The sequence below is a fragment of the Pipistrellus hanaki genome (assembly GCF_964339955.1).
Source record: "Pipistrellus hanaki genome assembly, chromosome: 11".
In the NCBI taxonomy this organism is placed as follows: Eukaryota; Metazoa; Chordata; class Mammalia; order Chiroptera; family Vespertilionidae; genus Pipistrellus; species Pipistrellus hanaki.
The window spans coordinates 48,292,280-48,314,517 of NC_140513.1; the positions used below are offsets into that span (position 1 = coordinate 48,292,280).

General features: G+C 39.9%; 1 protein-coding gene across 1 annotated transcript in view; it reads right to left on the reverse strand.

Moving 5' to 3' along the window:
* The window catches only part of PTPRD (protein tyrosine phosphatase receptor type D), a 1,977,099-nt gene extending 1,958,382 nt beyond the window's left edge, over positions 1 to 18,717 (reverse strand). Inside the window, exon 1 of the mRNA XM_084898455.1 lies at positions 18,139 to 18,717. The gene's annotated coding sequence lies outside the window, so the exon portion shown is untranslated. The remainder of the gene's footprint in view (positions 1 to 18,138) is intronic.
* Positions 18,718 to 22,238: the final 3,521 nt, after the last annotated feature.

Consider the following 22,238-nt stretch of genomic DNA (forward strand, 5'->3'; position numbering starts at 1 on the left):
AAATGAAGCATTTCAAATCAGAGTATCCATTAATATACCATTGTATCTGCACAAATCCATAAGTTAGGCAGCTATTTTAAATAAGTATTTTTAAAGTTAACTGCTAATTAAATAATGGTGAAAAGAAAATTAAAAACAAAAACAGAGATGAACTATAAAAGATAATGAGCCAACTTACAACTAATGGAATAGCTTTACATGAATTCTCTCTCAAATAACCAATAATTACTTCCAAATAAGTTGGAAAAGATCAGTACATGCTCTTGGTTTTACAATTTCTACAAAGTGAAGCAAACATAATTTGGGTTTTTAAGAAAGTGTTTTGCTTCTCAGTTGGATCACCAATAAGCTGATCTTCCATGGGCGACTAGGTTTCACGATTTGGCTCATCCTGCTGTGCACTGTCAGAGTCAGATCTATGCCTTAAGGCAACTTGCCCACATGATTTAATAGTTCTGGGAACTTTTAACTTTTGATTCAGTGATGTCATTATGCATTTCCATAATAAATTAAAATTAGAATGATGTACATGTCAGTGATCTACATTAGCTGTTTTCCAAAGCCCACCTTAAAATACTGTTTGTCAGCTATAGCTACTTTGAGTACTTTTTTCATAAGAAATTTAAGACTTTAAAGATTAAGAACATAATATAATAATGTTGTGTAATTAGAGAAAAATGCATAGGCATCAGTCTAGTGTATACTCAGGACTACAGAGTCTAAAAGAGAAAGGACCAGACACTGTTATTACCTTTACCCCTTATGCATGTGATCTGCATTTAAAAAAAAATTTTAAAGCTCTTTCCCTTTCAAATGCTTTTCTTCTAGTACTCCACAACCATAGTCACATACATACAAATACACTTGTGCATTTATACCTACATTTTTTTTCCAACTTAATTTTACAAAACACCTTCAGGCAGATAATAGAAGATCCACTTCCCAAATGAGGAAACTAAAGTTTGCTGACATCAGTAAATGGCTGAAGATAAAGAATCTCATAATTAATAGAGTTAGAAATTATCTGAGTTTGGCAACTTCTAAAACCCAGGTTCTTTATTACTATATTTAAAAATAGTGAATTGCTTATTTTGTACCAAATGTTTTAATCATTTATTTTCTCATAGAATGTATATTGAACAAAGTAAAATAAAAAGTTAATTAAAAAATAAAAAGTTAATAAAATTTCCCTAAAGCACTTAATTATATTTATATATAACATATATTCTACACACATACATGTGAGTGTATATATTTTAATTCATTTGTTCATATTTACTGAGTCGCTGTCGTGCTCAGGCAACAGATTAGTCCCAATAGTCTACCAATTACCAAGGTAAATTTTTTCTTAAACAATATTGTCTTTTTGTGGTTAGAAGCAATTATCACTTTTTAAAGGCAGTATAAAAGAAAACAAAGAATAAGTTGTATTTTTATTAAGCAGAGTAGTATTTTTATTAAGCAGAGTATTGATGAAATTTATCTATATCTCCAAACTGGATGTAATGGTAAACATATTGAAGAACTGGTAGAATGTGAAAAATGAAAAGTGATAATCAAAAAAAGAAGTGAAAGCCCTGGCTGATGTGGTTCAGCTGGTCAAGGATTCCATTCCTGGTCAGGGCACATGCCAAGGCTGTGGGTTGGGTCCACACTCTGGATGAGCAGGAGTTAACCTATCCATGTACACGCCCCACATTCTCTATCTCTCAAAAAAAAAAAAAAATGGAGGTGATAAAGAAAAGAAAAAGTATATAATTTATGTATGTGATAACTGGCTGGACTTGAAGTTAAAAGTCTTACAACTGTTCAGAGTATCTGTATTTAATATCAGAATAACAATTGGTTACACTGTGTGAGTGTAAGTACAGCATGTGCAAACCACGACACATTTGATTGGTAATAAAGACCAAGCCTTAGGTACTACATGTAAATTTTGCCAGGTAAATTAAATCAAACATGAAAAATGTATAGCTGCTCAAAAAAAGCTTAAAAACAAAATTATATAACTCTATTCATGTGATGCTTACCAAGGAGTTCTCTCTAGGGTACATCATAGTCTTTTGATTTATTTTTTGTTATTATACATTTCAAATGAGACACTAAGAATTTAAAAAAAAAAAAACACACACTAAAAAACACAAGAACATGCTCATTACAAGTATTACAGATAGAATATAAACAGGGTCCCGAAATATTTCCCCCAAAATATGTTATTTGGTATCAAGGCTGTCCTCTAAAACTTGTTTAGCATATGTATATATACAAGCTCAGTAGCTAATGCATCATCTCTAATAATTTAATGTCTTATATGATTTTGTCTATCTCAATTAAATTATTAAGAAACTATTGCCGAAACCGGTTTTGTTCAGTGGATAGAGCATCAGTCTGCGGACTGAAAGGTCCCAGGTTCGATTCCGGTCAAGGGCATGTTCATTGGTTGTGGGCACATCTCCGGTGGGGGGTGTGCAGGAGGCAGCTGGTTGATGTTTCTCTCTCATTGATGTGTCTGGCTCTTTATCCCTCTCCCTTCCTCTCTGTAAAAAATCAATCAATCATATATATATATATATATATATATATATATATATATATATATATATGCATTATGTGAATACATCCAGGGGTTCATTCTTCAAATGAATTTACTGAACTAATGCGATGATTCACCATCTGATCCCATGAAGAAAAACTGGCATCTTATTAACACTGAGGTACAAATGAACAGAAATTTTAAAATGCAGTTAAATTCAGTTAATATCCATTTTAAAAGACTTGAAACTTTTTTAAAGGAGTTTAAACAGCTCATTTTAGATTATAAAATATTTTTAATTAAAGCTTCCTGCACTTCAACAGCGAGTTGTGTAATGTAACTGCAATGGTAAGCAAAGATTGCATTAACTTCCGCCATAAGTCTCTGATTTAGAAATATCAGCTGTAATTAGAAAAATTAAAGCTACACTTCAGAATTAATTAAAATTATTAAAGTGTTTACTCCTGCATTATTTACAGCTAGAATGTCAGCGAGAAACACTTTATACTTTCTCATAAGTGATTCTACAGGGTTTATTAAAAACATAACATGACTTCCAGTGAGCACTGGATCTTTCCATGTGGGTCTGCTATTGCTTCCACTTTATTTCCAGTTTATTCTGAGGTTCTGGAGAACTTCATAACAATTCTTCTCTGGGAAAGCACAAAGGCTAATGCATTCCTGATTGATGAATGATATGCAAGATATAGGCATTTGCTGCCCTTACCAAATTCATCAGCAGGTTCTCCAGAAACCAAGATGGTCTTATCCAAAAACTGCATTGTGGGTGAGTGACCAGCAAGCCACAGATTGAAGTTCAGTTTTCTAAACTCAGAAAATTTTCCAAAACCTAAAGCAACTTAGACTTAACTATACAGGATCATTCTATGTTTTTAAGAAGTCATTCTTTGACTTTTATCTTAGACACATATTCAATTTTATCATAAGTACTATGCACTTTGCAATTCCTAGCTCAAAGTAGATGTATCCTCAGAAAAAGGAATTAACCTATTATCATAATATAAATAAACTCTGTCCAAGATTTCTGCTTAGAGCTCACCCACACAGACTCACTAGCATGGAAGAATTAATGAAGGTGAATAAATGAACCTGAAGAAACAGAAACAATGTTTTAGCAATCTTCTTTGGAAAATTATCTGTAGAAAATAAATCAGTTTATATAAACTCCAATCACACTCTTTATTGCACAGAAGCCTGGACTGTGGTTGAGTTTCCTGGGTTCTACTTCTGAAAAACTAATTATATAAAAATTTGGCATTAAACATCTCAGGAGCTTTCTCTTCCTTATTAGTGAAATTAAATATTTTGCACAATATTTTTTTTCTTGCTAATCTCAATTATGGCAAAATATCTTAACTACCTAGCAAAGATCTGAACTACCTATTCAATATTCTGAAAATGGAACAGGATATAATGAGAAGAAGAGAGAAAATACACCTATCCCCATATTTTTTAATTTTTTAATTTTTTTTAATTTTCACCTAAGGAAATGTTTTTACTGATTTTATTTATTTTTTATTTTTTAATGTATCTTTATTGATTTCAGAGAGGAAGGAAGAGGGAGAGAGAGATAGAAACATCCACAATGAGAGAGAATCATGGATTGGCTTCCCTCCTCTAAGTCCCCCACTTGGGATCAAGTCCACAACTCAGGAATGTGCCCTTGACCAGAATTGAACCTGGGACCTTCAGTTCGAAGACCGATGCTCTATCAACTAAGCCAAACTGACTAGGGCTATTTTTACTAATTTTAGAGAAGAAGGGGTTTGGAAGGAGGAAGGAAGAGAGAAGAAGAGGGGGAGAAGGAGAAAGAGGGAAGTAGGATGGAGGGAGGGAGGAAAGGGGAGAGGGAGAGGGAGAGGGAGGAGAGGGAGAGGAAGGGGGAGGGGAAGGGGGATGGGAAGGGGGAGGGGAGGGGAGGGGGAGGGGGAGGGGGAGGGGAGAGGGAGAGGGAGATGGAGAGGGAGACATTGGTTGCCTCCCATATATGCCCCAACCAATGATCAAACCTGCAAATGAGGTATGGACCCTGACCCTCACAGGAAATAGAACCCAAAATCATTTAGTGTACGGGATGACTCCAACCAATTGAGCCATCCTGCCAGGTTTCCCAATACTATAGATTCTTTAGAGCATAGAAATATTTAAATATGGATACCATCAACATTTTCTTAGCACATTATTTTGGGGACTTTTAGTCTAAAGAAAGGCTGCATGTGCCTGGTAGGCGTAGTTCAGTAGGTTAAGCACCCTCACATGCATGAGGATGTCCCTGGTTTGATTCCAAGTCAGGGCACTACCTGGGTTGCAGGCTTGGCCTCCAGTAAAGGGCATGCAGGAGGCAGCTCTCTCTTTGATATTTCTATCGCTCTCTACCTCTCCCTTCCTGTTTCTAAAATAAAGAAAGGGAGGGGCCTCATGCCATATTATGAAAGGTCATTAATACAGGGATGGCAGCTGTGACTATATGTCTTGCTTTTTCTTATGATAGACCACTTTAAAATCAGGAGTACTTTCCCTAAGGCAATCAAAATTGAGTAGCTTCATGGAATCAATTATTTTTCTAAATGACTATAAAAACAAATTTTCTTTAACAATAATCTCTACTTGGCAATTCCACAGGAAAAAAAAAATTGGTCATATGCTATCTAAATATTCAACAAACATTTTTTCGAGTTCTTAAAACCAAAGCTACCTTGCAAAACACACCGTGGATTGTTTCTGTTTTTCACCCACGACATTCTCTTCAAGACAGGCTGTGTGTTATACAACGTGTGCCGCGTGCCTGGAAAGCACACCCCAATTCTTAAGATTGATGAGAGCAACTACATACATGCCATACTCAACAGATGTTACAGTAGCATCTCCAGCAACAAAGACCTGGAGCTCGGCCAGCTGTGAGCAGCAAAGCTGGGCCTATGGGAGCTGGGCTGCTGCAAGAAACCCACACAGTTCCAGGATGGTGAGCCAAAGGAGGCTGACCACTTTGGAGTTGGCAGGGGAGACACCGCATAAAATTTTGCTAGAGATCATTACTTTGTGTGGCAGATACTGGATGCTGCTGGGAAGCGACGGAAGCTGATCAATCTGTTGTGCAGGAGTAATGTGGTAGGAGGTTCAGAGTGAGCAAAGCCACAGAAAGAAAAAAAGAGGTCCCTCAAAAGGAGGCATTCCCTGTGTCACTGGCTGGGAAGGACGCTCACCATATTCTGTAATCAGATTCGAAATTAGTATCTGAAAGACACAGCTAATATTGCAAATTTAAGACAGCCTGCTGAACAAGGAAATGCAATTATACATTTTTATCATCATTTTCATCAGGAGCTACCTAAATGACTCGCTTTGTAACTGCAAGGCGTTTATATGGCTTTATTATGGAATACTTGTGGGATGGGGGAGAAGGTTAGATGAAAAGGTAGTTTACAACCTGGGTAATGAAAGTCCCTTTATGTCACACCAAGGTATTTTTTAACATTATACTCCTTGAAATAATAAAGCTTTTTATGTGTTAAGCATGATCAGGTTTTCATCTTGAAGAAAAAATAATTCCATTGGTGGCAAAGAAAAAAAAAAAAGTGGAGATAAAGTAGAGGTAGGAAAGCAGGAATAGTCATCCAGGGAAGATTTGTACTATGGGCTGAATGTTTGTGTCCTCCCCAGATTCATGTTGAAACCTATTTCCCCACTGAGATGGATTTGCAGGTAGGAATTTCAGGTGACGGGGTCATGAGGATGGAGCCCTCCCCTGAGCAAAAAGAGAGCTCTTATACGGAGATGGCAGAGACCTCCCATAGCAAAAAGAAGTATATTTATGAGATAGAAAATTGGCTATTACCAGACACCAAGTCTGCCAGCACTTTGATCTTGGACTTCCCAGCCTTCAGACAGCGAGAAACAAATTTCTGTTGTGTATAAGCTACACAGTCTGTGGTTCTTCTGTTATAGCAGCTCAAATTGACTATGGCAACTCGATAAGACTCTTAAGCAAAGTTATGGCTATAGGAAAAGATTTGATTAAAAAAAAAAATCTGACAGAGCCTCATAACTGGAAGGTATTGTTTTTATGGTAGGACACCACTGAGCTAAATTTGGATACTCCCACAAATGAGGAAACTTAGACTTCTAAAAAAAGTCCTTCTCTTGAATTTGCAAATTTGCTTATTTTAGCTAAACCAATACCCATTATATCTATTTGCCTACAGAGACCCATTCCAAGAGATCTTGTACTATTCATACTGTCTACCAAAATTATACTGTATGTAATGAATATAATACATTTCAAGAATAATTAGGAACACTTTGGACCTCAAGATTATGTCTTCTTTCTTTGTACATTGAAAAGAAATTAAAAGATATTACTGCTAATGTGTTTAGCTCTCATGGGCTTCTTTGTTTTTCATCTGATCATTCTTCCTCCGACAAGGTTTTAAATGACAAAAGGCCAAAACTCTGGTTTGTAAGGAGCAGTTTCACAGTTTAACAGCTCCATGAATGTCTCTAGAGGACAAGTTTGCCCAGTGGAACTCTCCAGTCTGGCACAATTTCTACTCCTCGGTTCAAATTTACAACTAAAAACCCATTCAACTTTCTTAGCAAGTAATTAGAACACCTTACAGAGAAATATCTTAGGAGGAGAAAAATAATCAGATTAACCTGTCCACTAAGTGTTTAAGTGTCTCTCACACCTGAAAGAGCTTTAAACTCCTTGAATATGTCAAAATATAACTTTAACTTTCTATTTTGGAAATCATGTGTTCCTTCCAATACAGGAAAAAAAGTAACTTTTTGTACATGCTTTGCCATCTATTAGTATTAATTAAAACTATAACTTGACAAATGTATACCTAAGCATTAAGATGTGTCAGTTTAATAAACTGATAAAAAAAAAAGCTGCTAACTTTTTTGTTCAATTTTAAAAGATCAAACAGCAATTCTGATAATTTTACAGAATATCCAAGATATTTCTCATGTCCTTTCAATATCAGGGCAAAATATTTCTATCGCTATGCATCAAGCATTTCTTATACATTAGAAACCCAATGAATATTAACTGAAGATTCTTTAATTCAACCTTTCTTTAATTTTGTTAATCTGTAGAGGTAACAATTTAATTTTTCTATCCTTAAAATTGAAAAGTAAAATCACAACTTGTGTTTTAACTCATATTCCTTCAATTTATCTTTAAGTTTCAAGTAAGTAGTCACACTAACATTTGAGCACAGTGATCAACTCAATGGGGACAAAAAGCCAAAAACTATTGCAATCAAATTAAATTTCAGCAAATTAAATACAATGTGATGCAGTGATGTAAATAATACCCAGACTGCATGGTAATGAGGCATAGAAAGTAAGAGTTCACACAAATAATTGTAATTAAATAGATTCCTACAGGACCAGTTTTTTGTTTCCCTTTACTTTATTTCTTTACTGCTTATGACCAGGATCCCTTATATTAAACTACACATGAGTTAATTATGTCCATTGTCTCATTTCATTATCTTGGGAAATGTGGATTATGGCTCTGTGAATTGTATTTAATGGCAGTAGGTCCAGAAACTTCGCTCCATAGTATATCCTGAGCTCATCTTCCCTGACTTTCTATTTCTATTCCATTATGTCCTCTACTAAAGCAAACTCTAACATCTTGGTTGATTCCCCAAAACCATGGTCCTTGGTTATCCTTCTCCAATGCAGCAAAGTATATTTAGAGACAATGGGGATAAAATCTGTGGCCACAAGTTACAGAGGCCTGAATAGTGGGAACGCCCCTTCATCAATCTACTGCTGGGCATGGACCTGAGCTTAGAGGGGCACCACGGAGAAAAGCAGAAAGCATATCAGATTCTCTTTCCACTGCATCCAAATTTCCCCAGGAAGAAAATGAATGCACAAAAATGCCATGCCATGCCTGCCCACTCAACTCTGGGAACAGGTATCTGGGATAGTTTGCCTTGATGTGTTTGTCCCCACGAACAACATGCTCACAATGATCTATTTGCATTATCATTTTTCTATAATACCTTGTGCTCATTTCATTTTAAGGAAGTTGTATCATAAAGGGAGAGCCTGTGTCCCTTACTTTTTCCACTTTTTTTTTTTAATTTTATTGATTTTGTACAGAGAAGAAGGGAGAGAGATAGAGCTAGAAACATCGATGAGAGAGAGTCATTGATCAGCTGCCTCTTGCACACACCCCACCGGGGATATGCCCTCAACCAAGGTACATGCCCTTGACCAGAATCGAACCTGGGACCTTTCAGTCCCCAAGCCGACGCTCTATCCATTGAGCCAAACCGGTCTCGGCACTTTTTCCACTTTTGATATCTAGAACCTATGCAATTGTGGAATTCCTCTTAATGGTATATGCTCTTGCTGTACATCTGGGGAATCATACTATAAACCTAAGTACCACTATCAGTATAGCAAAGCCATTAGAATGTGGAATCTGCAGGCAGAGGATATAGGTGCTTTACATGCTATGCTACCTCAGGTAAGTTTACTTATCCTATGCGCTTCGGCTTCATCGTCTGTAAATTAAAGACCCCTATGCTGTACATCAGAAGCTAATACAAAGTAATATTGAATATAAACTGCAATTGAAAAATAATATTCATACAAAGATAGTAAGTGTGCCAACTTCTATAGGGCTGATATGGGAATAAATGAGTTAATGCATAGAAAGCACGTAGAATAGTAACTGGCATAAATTAGAGTCAGTAAATGTTAGCTATTATTACCTCCTATCTAAAGATTTCTTCAGAGCTCAAAAGAAGGAGCTATAAGACAAAATTGTTCCCAAGAACTCAAGAAGAAAATAAAGCCCTGAGGCCATCTCTGATTAGGAAAGAAAGCAAAAAAGCTTCTTTCTTTTTATGCCACCATAAGTGGTGGGCTATTTATGAAACGTGGATTATTATATTGATGAGAGGGATGACTGCGCTGTAAGGGAACTGCAAACTATAAACAGTGGTAAAGACCATCTTTAAATCTTTACCAAGTTCCCTTTTATATTCTTACCTGGCCAACAGAGTCAGCCCTGTGTGCCTGGAACACCAGGTTTCCCATACGGTTAAAGGAAATGAGGAGCGGAGGGAAACTCAGCAGGAGGAGTAAAAAGGGGGAAAGATAGGCTTATAGGAAAGAAGGCTGGCCTGGAAGGAGCCACATAATCTCCTCTGACCCAGACACCCAAACTGGCTCATCTCCAGGTTCATTCTCAGATACTGCCTGCAGTAATTCCTTTCTATGAAAACAGCATATAAGTAGGCAAAGATATAAAGATAGAGACAGATATACAGATTCCGAAGGCAGAGAGAGGTATTATAATTAGAATATTTCTTAAGGTTCTCGAAAACCCAGTAAGATGCCATGTTTCCTTAGCAAATGTGCACTTTATGTTGTTAGATCCTGGCCAGGCTCCACAGTGAAAGGGCTGCAGGGAAAATAGGAAGGCATCCACAGCCTGAAACACAAAAGGAAGGCGCTCCTTCCTGAGGGCAGAACCATGGTGAACTAAGTGCTGGATGCAGCCCTCGAAAGCACACAGGCCACCACAGGGAAGCCCTGTAGTCTTCACACACACAGATGACCACATGTTTCATAGAAGAAAACAAACAGATAGCACATATGACACAGAATGAACACACATCCATTTGGAGAAGAAGCCATCAGACATCCTTACACATTAAATTACTAGAAATGATCCATTGAAACAAATACCAGAGACAGATATTAGTTAAGAATGAATTGAGTATATTATGTGATGCAATGGTAAATTCTAAATGATGGGAAAATACCTTTTCTATCTTTATGATGCACACAGACCATCATCAAGGTTTAAGAAGTTTCTTTGAGGTTAAAACAATATCTTACCTGGGTTCTGTTTATCAAATGTGCCTATTGAGTGGTACCATCAGAACATTTTTTTCTTAATTTAAATTCTTTATTGTTTAAAATCTCCTTCTCCCTCCCCCACCCCACCCCCATTGACCTATCCCAGGCCACTCCCATCCCCCAGCACATCCCTCACCCCCCTACTGTCTGTGTCCATTGGTTATGTTGATATGCATGCATACGAGTCCATCTTTGATAATGGTTTTGGGGAGGAATAAAAAGAAAATTTAAAATTAAATTTAAAATGTTTTTATTATCTTTTCTAAGGATATCAAAAGTGAATTTAGGGTAATTTTTTCACTTCAAAAATTTCTAGGAATCCAAGTAAATTCCTAAAAATTTCAATGACACTTTTTTTTCATCTATTTTGGTTATTTGATTCAAAGTACATAGTACACGGCCTCTTTTGAGAATTTACTTTTCTCTGTCCATTCTCTTTCCTGAGAAAACCAATGTTATTTTCCTATGACGATTACAGCTGAAGAAAATAACAGGAGCCTTGACTGCAACCTGTATTGTATCCTATCAAATTTGGAAATATAAAGGGTTGCTACATAGAATGTATCATGCTACAGTGGTCTGCAGATTTATTTGTGGTTTCTGTATCTTTATATAGAGATGGTATAGTAATATGGTTATCACATCTTACTGCTTCTCTAGAACTCTGGGCAGTGGTGTACATAAAGACTTAGCATGGGGTTAATCCAGCTTTGAAGACAATAAAGGATGTCAACTAATTCCAGTGGAATACAGCATGGCCTGCAACTGCTAAATCACCAATAAGCCTTCCACTCACCTTCCAAAAGAGATGTCTCTGAGTCAAGATGGCAGAGAATGAGATGAGGAAATAGAAAGGGGGTAGAAGGGGCATGTATCTGAAATTTTTTCAGTGACTTAAACTGAGAGATTCCATTTTCTTTATAGAATCAACATATTTTTATAATGAATAAACATTAAGAATAGAAGATGGTCATAATTTAGGCAGTTTTATATTGTCCAAAACATGGCTTGGTCCATATAAGATCCCATAAGTATTTGGTTACCAAATATAATATTATGAGTTACACCGCCATGTGGCACATGCTGTATAATCCTAACTAGTGATTCTGATTTGACAATATATACAAACTGGGAAATAGAAGAGGGTGAAACTTCTAGAAGCAGGGCATAATAGTCCTATGATGCCTAAATTATTGTCCTGCCCTTGATTTTTGTGGCAAAGTCTAAAAACAAATGAATACACATCATGAACTGATAAAATAACCTTCACAATGGTTCCAGATGGATACCTTATAGAAATGGCAAAAACTGGGACTATGACAAAGTAAAGGTATGAACACATTCCCCTGTCAATCTCATGACACTTACCCCAACATGGAAAGTCATATCTCTGACTTTGAAAGCCACTTGTGGGAAGAATAAAAAGTGGAAAACTACTGCCTCTAGGGTGAGACTAACAAGTCTTTCCTTCCTCCGTTCTCTTCTCTCTCCATCCTTTATTCCACTTCCAAACGGAATTTCTGATCTTGAACATAAAGACTGTAGGTCACAGTATTGGGACAAAATCTCAGGGACACAAGCTTGTATGAACAGTTTTTCTCCCACCTAAATAAAGGTTTGTGGACAAGTGTTCTAGACCAGGTCACTTCAAAACAGGAATCAGTCTTTTACTCTTGCTTATATTTTCTGGTTTGCAATCTAAGTTAAACTTCCCTGGAATTGGAAGGAAGCTATATTCTCACCCTTTGTTGTAAGCTCCCTAGGACTATCTAACCAAAGGAATAGGAGCATATCATATCCTGTGATACAAATCCCAGTTAGTGGGTAAATTATAAAACAAAATATGCGTACACAATAATTGCCTGGCTTTGTTCTCTGTTCACAATATTTGCCTGGCTGTGGAAGGGATGACTTTATATATATACACACACTCACACACTATGTTTGAGAAATTTAACTTTGGATAGTTTTTTTAAAAGTATCATTCACTGCGGTTCCAATACAATGAATGCATTAATAGACTTGGGTATCTGATTGCTTAAATATCTGCATGCCTGAAAAGGAATTTTTATAAAATTTGATTAATTTTGTGTTTAAATGTAACATTTCTATTGTTCCCTTCCAAAGTAAATCAGATAGTGTCACGTGTGCAATGAATCTTACAAGGCATTCCAGTTAAAATTATACATATTTCAGTTCATTTTAGATTCAAAATGACTGCTTTTAAGTAACAACCATGTAAAAACCAAATGAGTTTGTTCCTTTTCCTTTTTAGCATCTAATGTAAATACAAATACTAACACAGGCAACTAAGGTCCGTGAGAACAGATGTGAAACAACAGCAGTTATGTTCTCTGCAATTCCATACCTCTCAACCTCGAGAATATTAAATTATATTAATCTGGTATTTAGAAAATATATGGAGTTACTACAAGAGGCAAGGCCTTGGTAATATGGTACATTGTTGAACTGTTGATTTGGATTTAAGAACAAATCAGACAACAACTTGATATATTACACAATAATTTATATTATTTTATTTTTACTATTCACTTATTGTACTTACACTTCTAAACTTTTAAGCACACTATTTTCACTAAGTTTCATTCTGAAGAGATGTATTTAAACAGATTCATACATTTGTGTACATATGCACTCAGAAATAAATAAAATTTAAATATAGCACAATCTCCCCAACTCTAATGATTTAAAATATAAAACATTTTGCCCTAGTCAGTTTGGCTCAGTGGATAGAGCGTCAACCTGCAGACTCAGGGTTTCAGGTTTGATTCCGGTCAAGGGCACATGCCCAGGTTGTGGGCTCAATCCCCAGTGGGGAGCGTGCAAGAGGGAGCCAAGCAATGATTCTCTCTTATCACTGATGTTTCTATCTCTCTCCCTCTTCCATAAATTTCTCCCTGAAATTAATAAAATATATTTTAAATAAATAAAATGTAAAACATTTTATAGAGATAGGCTCACTTCTACCACCCAAGAATTTGTACCAGAAAAGGAAAAAGTTAGGCACACTGTTTCCTTAGAAGGGAAAAAGTTTCCAGTTTCATAAATTATATCACACAAATTCTATCTAGGAATAATGTACTGACTTTTCTATAAAAAAAAGCAAGCACTTAAAATTAACATTGTATGTACTAATTATCTGTGTTCATTTTCCATGATTAGAAGTTTTCTCATTATAAAATATTTTTAGAGGTCATGCGTTGTATCTTATATGATCCATGAAATCATTTTATTGAAAGTTTACTAACTGGCATATAAATTATTATCTATGAATTTTTTGGCAGTGCAGGATCTTAGATACTACTGTTATGTGATGTAAAACTTCCTTGTAAACTTGAGGAATTCATCTAAATGTTATAGTTTTTAATCTTGGAAGTCTTCAGTTGGCTCTTAAAAATACAGGACTGAAGTAAACTATCCTATGGTTCCTTTTAGCCGTTGCAGTCTAGAACATGCATCTCAAAAAACTAAATACGCATTTGCTTAAATTGAGCGTATATATATGAACATGCTATTTTAAACTAGCATACATGAAAAAATTAAGAGGAGCAAAAAGAAAGTCAAAGGACACCAAGCAATTCCTTTCTTTAAATCTTCTTATACCCTTCAGCAATGAAATAAAATAACAAATCCCGAAATAGTTATACATATAATATTTTTTCAGTAGCTTAGGGTGGTCAATAGAAACTTTAACCACCCCCTTCCTTCCGTCATCTCCATCCTCTTCCTCCAAAGTCACTCCAAGGAAGAATCTGATCCGATCCATGTAGCAAGAGTGGGCAGGCCTGGCTCTCCTGGTTCAGGACAATGTGCTTTGCCCGCCTTCAAACAAGATGGCCGCCCCCAACTACTGAATGGATTTGCAAACTGCCAGGGTGTAATCTGAAAGTGTGCTAAATGCTACTATTAATTACACTAGCTTGTTTTATGAGATTTTGGACTAGAAATGGCCTAGATCTATGGGCCAATTTCTCTACTTGACAGAGGAGCAAATTGGGTACTGAAAGCCCAGATTACCCACCTGAGGTCACACAGCCAATTATAACCATGGGAGGGAAAGGTAAAACTATTGATTATACAATCCCAGGAGTGGTCACCTAGTGGGCAATGTCCTTTTCTTACTCTTAATTCAACACATTTTTAGGAGGAGTTTGAAAAAGCATAACCATTATTGCAAGTACAGTTAACTTATAAGTTGTTTCACTGTACAAATGGAAATTCACTTATTCTTTTTGAAGGCCAAATTGCTTTAGAACAGTCTGAATAAAACCCAATGAACTGACAGAGGTAATGAAGATTTTGCGTGTAAATATATATGAAGATAAACAAATTCAAATGTCACATGACAGGATACAAAATTTTATCCATCCAATCTTCAATATAACTTTTTAATTAGGATCATTAAGTATATATTAACATATCATTTGCACTGCTAAAGTTTATTAAATTCTTTGTAGGTGTAAATTCATAAAACATTACTGAAATTAAGATATTTTTTTTCCAAACAACAGAGGAATCTTGGAATATAGTTATTTGTTATATAAAACAGGAGAGATATTGGTCAAGCCTAGTGATAGGTATATTCAATTAAGCAATTGTTAAAAGTACATTTTTCAAAAATTTGTAAAAAAAGAAGACAGTAGATGGGTAAATTAAAACTGTGTAATGTTCATTCCAGGTCCTGTATTCTTAAATTATGGTATAAAATTCATCCATTCCCCACCTTCTCTCATAATCCAATCTGGGAATGTAGAGATATTGAAAGTTATATTAATGATCCTTCTTTAAGCATAAACCAAATTTCACTAGTAGTAAATACAATTGTCATGTGTAATAGTCACTATTTTTTTAAAATGTTAACAGTTTTCAGCTAATGTTTTTATATAATTAGCAATGTTTTAGCTTTACTCTTACACTTGACATTACCAAAAAAAAAAACCAAGTCCTTTTAGCACTTATAGGTTGCAGCTGAACCTGAACCTTACTAGAAATACACAGAAGAGACAGAATGTCATCCCACAGAGGGAAAAACAAAATAACCCTTACCAATAAGTCAACCTTCCCATAACACACATCTAATTAACAATGGTTTACTTTCCAAATTAAATGTTTCAAGTAGATGATAATATTAATATTCAAGAAGTTCCCTAAAATACATATGACCATGTGGTCTACAAGATCATCTTCAAGGTACTATAGTTACAGGACTAAACCTGTAAATTCTATGTTACTTATTAAAGGAAAAGAGAAGTATGTTTGCCTTCTCCAAGTGCAACTGTAAGCAAATGCAGGTACTATTCGGGCGCTTTATTAGGAAGGAGAACTCCTTTAGTAAGCACATGTTAGAGGAATTAATCATTCACTCCCTGAAGACTGCTTATATATTTCATCTGGCCATTATCTGATCTGAATAACGAGAACAATTGCATAATAAGACACATTACTGCTGACACCGGCAACTTTCTTCTTTCAACTTTAAAGTTGCAACCACCTCTGTATGGCACAGAAAGCTGGTGGCCAAAAAACAAAATGCCATTTTAATCACACCAGCCAACTTTGACTTTTTTTCTTTATGATTAAATCAAGACAGTGGCCATATATGCTATGTGCCAGCTCCCCTAACAATGGTTTTGATTCAGGACATTTTTCTCAGCACTATGACACAATTATGACAGAGGCACGCTGTGTGTCAGACTAGTTTTCACATTAATTGTCAATCTTAGCTTTCAGGTATTTGAACAGGGTCAACAATTCTGTAATGCCCCCTTTACTGTGGGAAACATGTCCTTTAGTGATTTATGTAATAACATGTTAGAAGCAATCTTAGATTTGGTTACTTCAGTACAATCTTGCCTTCTATTTTTCAACAATTATTTTTTTTTTAAGTATCAGATATCCTATCAGCTATTTGAAGTCACAGATGGGTAAAGGTCATGTGCTACAATCCAAATCTGATCAACCAAAGGCTTCATTTTAAATTATAGATTAATTTTAAAGACATAACAGAAATGACAGCTGAGAGCAGTAATCTCACTAAGAAAACCCATTTGGGTAGATAATAAAGTAACATACAGGAAACAATGACAGATCTCTCCCAAATGATTCCCATTGAAGATTACTTTATGTCAACAAATTCATCAACTGTCCTGTGTTATTTCATTACCCGAAAAACTCAGGTCCCAAAATAGTCAGAGGGTTCAACGTTGAATAACCATAACAACTCTAAAAGATCTTTCTTTTTTTTAAACCACTGTACAGCAGTATACTCTTAGTTTTCTTTAAAATCAATGCTGAATGAATATAACTGCTTTTATATAGTTATTTGAGTAAACATTAAGGTATTTTTTCACTTTATCATTAACTAAATATGAGAGTCATTAGTTATTATTTGATAGGAAGGTGTTTTGTTGAAAACATAGCAGTGTTCATTTTGAGCCTCAAAGAGATTTGATTAGAAAAAGTGTGCTTAATATTGAAACAGAAGACTGAAAGTTGAAGATGAAACAAACTTTCTCTAATTCCTATTCTACACTCCTCAGTAAGAGTGTTCTCCTGTCCAAGAACTTTGGATTTGTTTAAAATCAGTATCCGCGTTATCTGAAATGCAATTTCTACTGTATCAACTGTATATGAAACAATGCAGGAAGAATTAGATTCAGGGTGCATTTGGCAGTGATAAGGGAAAAAATGCTGAAATGTTATTGATTCCCCGCCTCGGTGCAAAACAAACTGACTCAACTATATTTTTCCTGACATAACACAAAGGTTTTATTTAGATATTATAAAATGCTGGCAAAAGCTACCCTATCTCTTTCCTTTCTCAGAGAGCAGAAGAGTGTCCTATTTGTTTCTACAGAAATGCTGCAGCCACTGACATGGTGATGTTAGTCCCAAGAGGAATCCTGCCTGCAAAAGTTTTCTGATGCAGAGATATTCAGCCCTGGAGACACCTTCAATCTGCCACTGGCTGCTGAGTCCCTGTCACTGATTATAACCTGCTGTGTCAAAGTCACTGCCCCAACTCCTGCCCTCTCCACACCATCTTATTTTCCCAAATATCCTCTCTCTAAATGAATCGCATCCAAATTCTCCAAGCTAGACTGATTCCAGGATCTTCCTCCACATCTTATCCTACCTACAAGCATCGCGAAGCCGCAACAGGGTTTTCTCTCCCGCTCTTTCAAAGCATCTTTATTAACTTTCCCTTGACCCAATTCTCTTTGCAAGCTCTCTCCAGAACTAAAGAGAACACAAGCACCCAAGTGATGTCGGAGAAGGGGGCGAGTAGCTATGGGTTAAGGTCGCGGTTGACAGTGGCCCGGGAAGGAGACCAGGAGAGTTAGAATTTTCCAAGTGACCATCCTTCCATCTCAGACCCAACATCTCCCAAACCAGGCTCCCTGGTTTGAACGAACAATGAGCATTTAAAAAACCGCGTCCCCCCAGCAGGGTACCCATCCTGAAGTCTCAATGCTCTCCCTCAAACAATAAAAATGAAATGCTAAGCAAACCACTTCTCCATTAGGAACTACTCAAGTTATATAAGTCAACTTCTTCCTCCCGGGTGCCGCGAACAGACTGGCCATGCCATTGGGGTGGAGGGTGGGGGGAGCCCCCAGCAGAGGCTTCGCTCCGGAGTCAAGAAGAAACACAAAAACCCAGTTACTTACTGAAGCGGCCGCTCCGGTGCTCCCTGGAAACCCCGAGGAGTCCTCTTCCCTTCCACCGGCCGGTCACATGCAGAACTGAGTCTATTCCACACAGGCCCCGGGAACTGCAAGGGAGCACAGCACACGTCCCTGCAAGGGAGCACAGCGCGCGTCCGTCTGTCCGGCCGGCTGCCCCGGGCCGGGCTGGGGCAGGGCGCTCCGCGCGCGGCGTGTGTCTCCGAAGTGGGATCCTCTCTGCCCGGGGGAGGGGGCCACGGCAGGGAAATCCGGGCGCCCCGACGCGGTCTTGGGTCCCCACGATTATTCCGAAGGCAAAGTACCTGCGCCCGGCGGCCAGCGAGGGGAGGAGGCTGAGCGGGAGGAGGAGCGGGGCGGGCTCCGCGCGGGGCTGGAGGCGGCGCGCGAGGAGCCGGGCGCGGAGGAGACCGGCCGTCAGGGCGCGGCGCTGCCCCACGCGCTCGGGCCGCCGGGTGCGGGTTTGGGTGCGGGTTTGGGTGCGGGTTTGGGTGCGGGCGCGGGCGCGGCGGGGCGGGGAGCAGAGGCAGCAGCGAGCATCTCCGCGCCCGCCGCCCGGGCTCTCTCCGGCTGGCTCTCTCCGGCGCTCCCTCTCCCCGCACACACAGGCACACACCCCGCGCACTCACCTGCATTTCCTTAACGAGCCACTTGATGGCTGCCGGCGGCGCGGGCCGGGCGGGAGCCGCGCGGGGAGGACGCGGCGCGGGAGGCTCGGAGCGCCGCCCGGGAGGCGGAGGTGGCGGCGGCGCTGCGGGCGCGGGACCGGGCCGGGGCGGGAGGACTGGCCGGAGGCGATCCCGATCCCGAGCGGCCCCGATAGCGGACGGGGCTGACCCCGCGCCCCGGAGACCTTGGCGGGGTCCCGGGCTCGGGGCACAGCCGCCCCCGGGGGGACGCGGGCTGCCCCCGGTGCTAGCGCCGCGGAGGGAGGGCCGGCCCAGGTGCGCACCGCGCCCGCGTCCCGGGTGCCCGCGGGCTTCCCCCGGTCGCACGGGCTCCTGGAGGGGAAGCTGGCGGCGGGGACGAGGGGCGGAGGGTTTGAAAAAAATGCAAGGGGCACGTTTAATGTGCAGCCCAGGGAAAGCCCTCTTTAGTGCGGGGTGGGAAAGGGACGGGCTTCGGGCGCAGGGGTGCTCTCCATCTTAGATGCCGGGTGTGGTGTGTCACTCCGGGTGCCGGGCAGCCCGCCTGGGCCGCAGGGAGAGACCGGGCTCTGCCAGGGGGTGCCTGAAAGGGCAAACCCCGTGCAAGAGTTGCTGGAAGCCGGCCGCGCTAAGGAGAGGAGGACTCTGGCTGGCACGAGGGGAGGATTCCGTTCCCGCCTGCCTGGTACCCCTCAGCGCAGACTGGCCAGTGGCTCCGGGGTGGGGTATCCCCGGCTCAGAAACAAGGATCGGGGAACTCAGACTCCCAGGACAAAGCTGGCGGAGGGGGCCGGAGCCAGCCAAGAGGGTGGGCAGGATGGAGTTATCCAGCAGAAGGCTTTTCTTATCACTTTTCCGGCACTTAGGACTGATCAGAGCATACATCTGTGTCAGCACATGCTGTGTTGTCTTGGTGCTCTCTTATTTTTTTTTTTTTTATTAAGCCAGATTAATTTCCTGTTTGTGTTAATGCAACAGAGAGCCTTCCAGGGACCCTCTCTCTGGTCAGAGGTGCTGTGAGCACCGCGAGGAAGACAAAAATCTGTGGCCCATCGACTACCCTGACATGTCCGCGATCTAATAGCAGAAATGCCACTTTCTCCCAAAGGAAAATGAAGCTTAATCCACACAGCTGGCATCTCCCCCAGGGCAGGGTCCGTTCCCCTTTCTGTGTGTGCACCGGCCTCAACGCTCGCCCTGTCCTTCTGCTCTGCAGGAGTGACCCTTCCTCTTCCGAATCCATCCCTGCCCGCTGGCTCCCTGGGCAGCCTCCTTGGACCCACTGAGAGCTCACTCCTCCAAGACGGCTGGCTCCCAAGCATAAGTCATTATCACTTAAAGCTGTTCTACGAAAGGCCAGGAGAGGAGCCAGAAAGACTTACCCCCTGTGTGCGAGTGTGTCTATCTCTGTAATAATGCAAAGCACCTGCCCCCAGATGGTGGTGTCTGCGCTGGATGATGACTAACGCATCCTCCCCGCTCCCTCTCTGCTTTTCGCCCTCCTTCCCTCCCTCTCTCCCCCCTCCCTCTCCCTCTCTCTCTGCACAAACACACACCACTCACCACTCACCCGTCTCAGCTCCTTCCTGTCAATGCTCAATAATGGTTTTACATGAACTTTCTGTTAGCAAGCCTCCAGAGCCAGCCGGGGCCCGAGCAGATTGGTCTGAGAGATGCTTGGGCTCAGAGCTGTTGCTGTGTTTCCTGTCATCACTCACTCATTACATACACTCCTGTACTTAATGTCAAGTGGCAGCAGAAATGATTTCCTCCCTGGCTCTCCGAGATAATATATCTGCCCTCCCTCGGAAACACATATAATTAATAATAAAAGAAATAATGCATCTTGAAACCCTGGCGAGAGCGGATGGATGCTGGCGGTGGCGGTGCTGGTCACCTTTCCTGTTGTTGCTGCTGCAAAGACAATGCGACCCTCTCTCTCTCTCCCGGCTGCTTCTGGTGGGTTAAGCAAAGCGTTTGGCCCCTTTACCGTGCTCTTTGTCCCATCTCTCCCCTGACAATAGTTTGTGTATTTTAAATAAAGATTTCATTCCGCCAGCCCGCAGGAAGCTTTTAACAAGAGGCAGCTGAGCGTGTGGATATCATATCTTTTTACTGTTGGGCGCGGGGGGGGGGTGTTCCGGAACTTGAAACTCATCTCAACTTCAGCTCAAGCTGGCATCTTGCAGAGACAATGCTCCCCAGGGAGGATTTATTCTGGCTTCTAGAAGACTATCCACTGGTGCCCTCTAGGAGATAACAGGGCGCTTGGAACAATGGAAGAGTGAGGATTATAGGCAACCCCATTCCCGCGTCAATCCTCTCTTAATAACAGCACACGTGTTCACTGTTAATGGCTCCTGATGGTGACTTAGAGATTCACTAGAATCGGACTGGGGTATCTTTCCTGAGAATGACTGCATCCAGCCTGGGGAGTTATCTACCGGTCATGTTTTACTTTTCCTTCTGAAATGAAAAGAAAAGGTCCTCTTTAAGTTCCTGTTATATACTTAGTATTAAAAGGCAGCAATCTTGTTAAATGGTCATTATCCTTGAACCACCTGTTTAAAACAACCGTAGCAAATGTGACAGAAATAAACACAAGGGGAGTGTGCGATAAGGGCTTAAAAGCACGGTCCTGAGTTATCAGCCCTCTAGGATTGCTCTGTCCTTGGCTTTCCTTTCTTTTACCATGTTACTTCATTTACCAAAACCTCAGTCAGCCTTGCTATATCTAGGCTTCTCATTGTATCTAACGGCCTGCTGCTCTAGGTAGAAGAAGTCTCCAAAGTTATACTTCATTTTGCATTTTTGAGGGAGGTAAGTACTTTCTTGTCTTGGCACCAAAAGCAACACCACAGCAATAATTTGCTGTCCTAATAATCCTTTAAACATGGTAATAGCATTGTTGGAAACCTTCCTAATGATGCAACACTCCATATTGTGGAGCTGAAAACAAGGGAGAAGAAATAGGTAACAGGATAAGGAGCGGTCTAGGAAGAGACTGAAACCTACTGCAAGGCAGAGGATGCTCAAAAGAGGTGTGCTGAGACCCCTGCATGGGGGTGTTATTCCTTACTGCAGTCTCTCATACTTTGCCAAATTTGCCTTTTTCCTTCAATCTGCCAAAAATGGTGTCTACTTAATTTGTTCTCCCCTTTTTCCACCCTTTTAAGGTATGCTGGTTGGCAGAAATTCCAAATAGGAACACTTTGTTATTGATAATTGAGTGAAATCATGCACTTGAGTGAGTCAAACTGCGCATACTTATTTCATCTGAGACAAGAGTAACCCTCTAGCCTTCAGTTATCATTGTGGTCAATGAGGGCAGAGTTCTAATTGACTGAATCGGTCTAATTTATCTAATTTGTTATAGATGATTTGACACCAAGAAACCTTAAAACACAATGAAAAAATTCTTGACTGTACCCAGTTTAA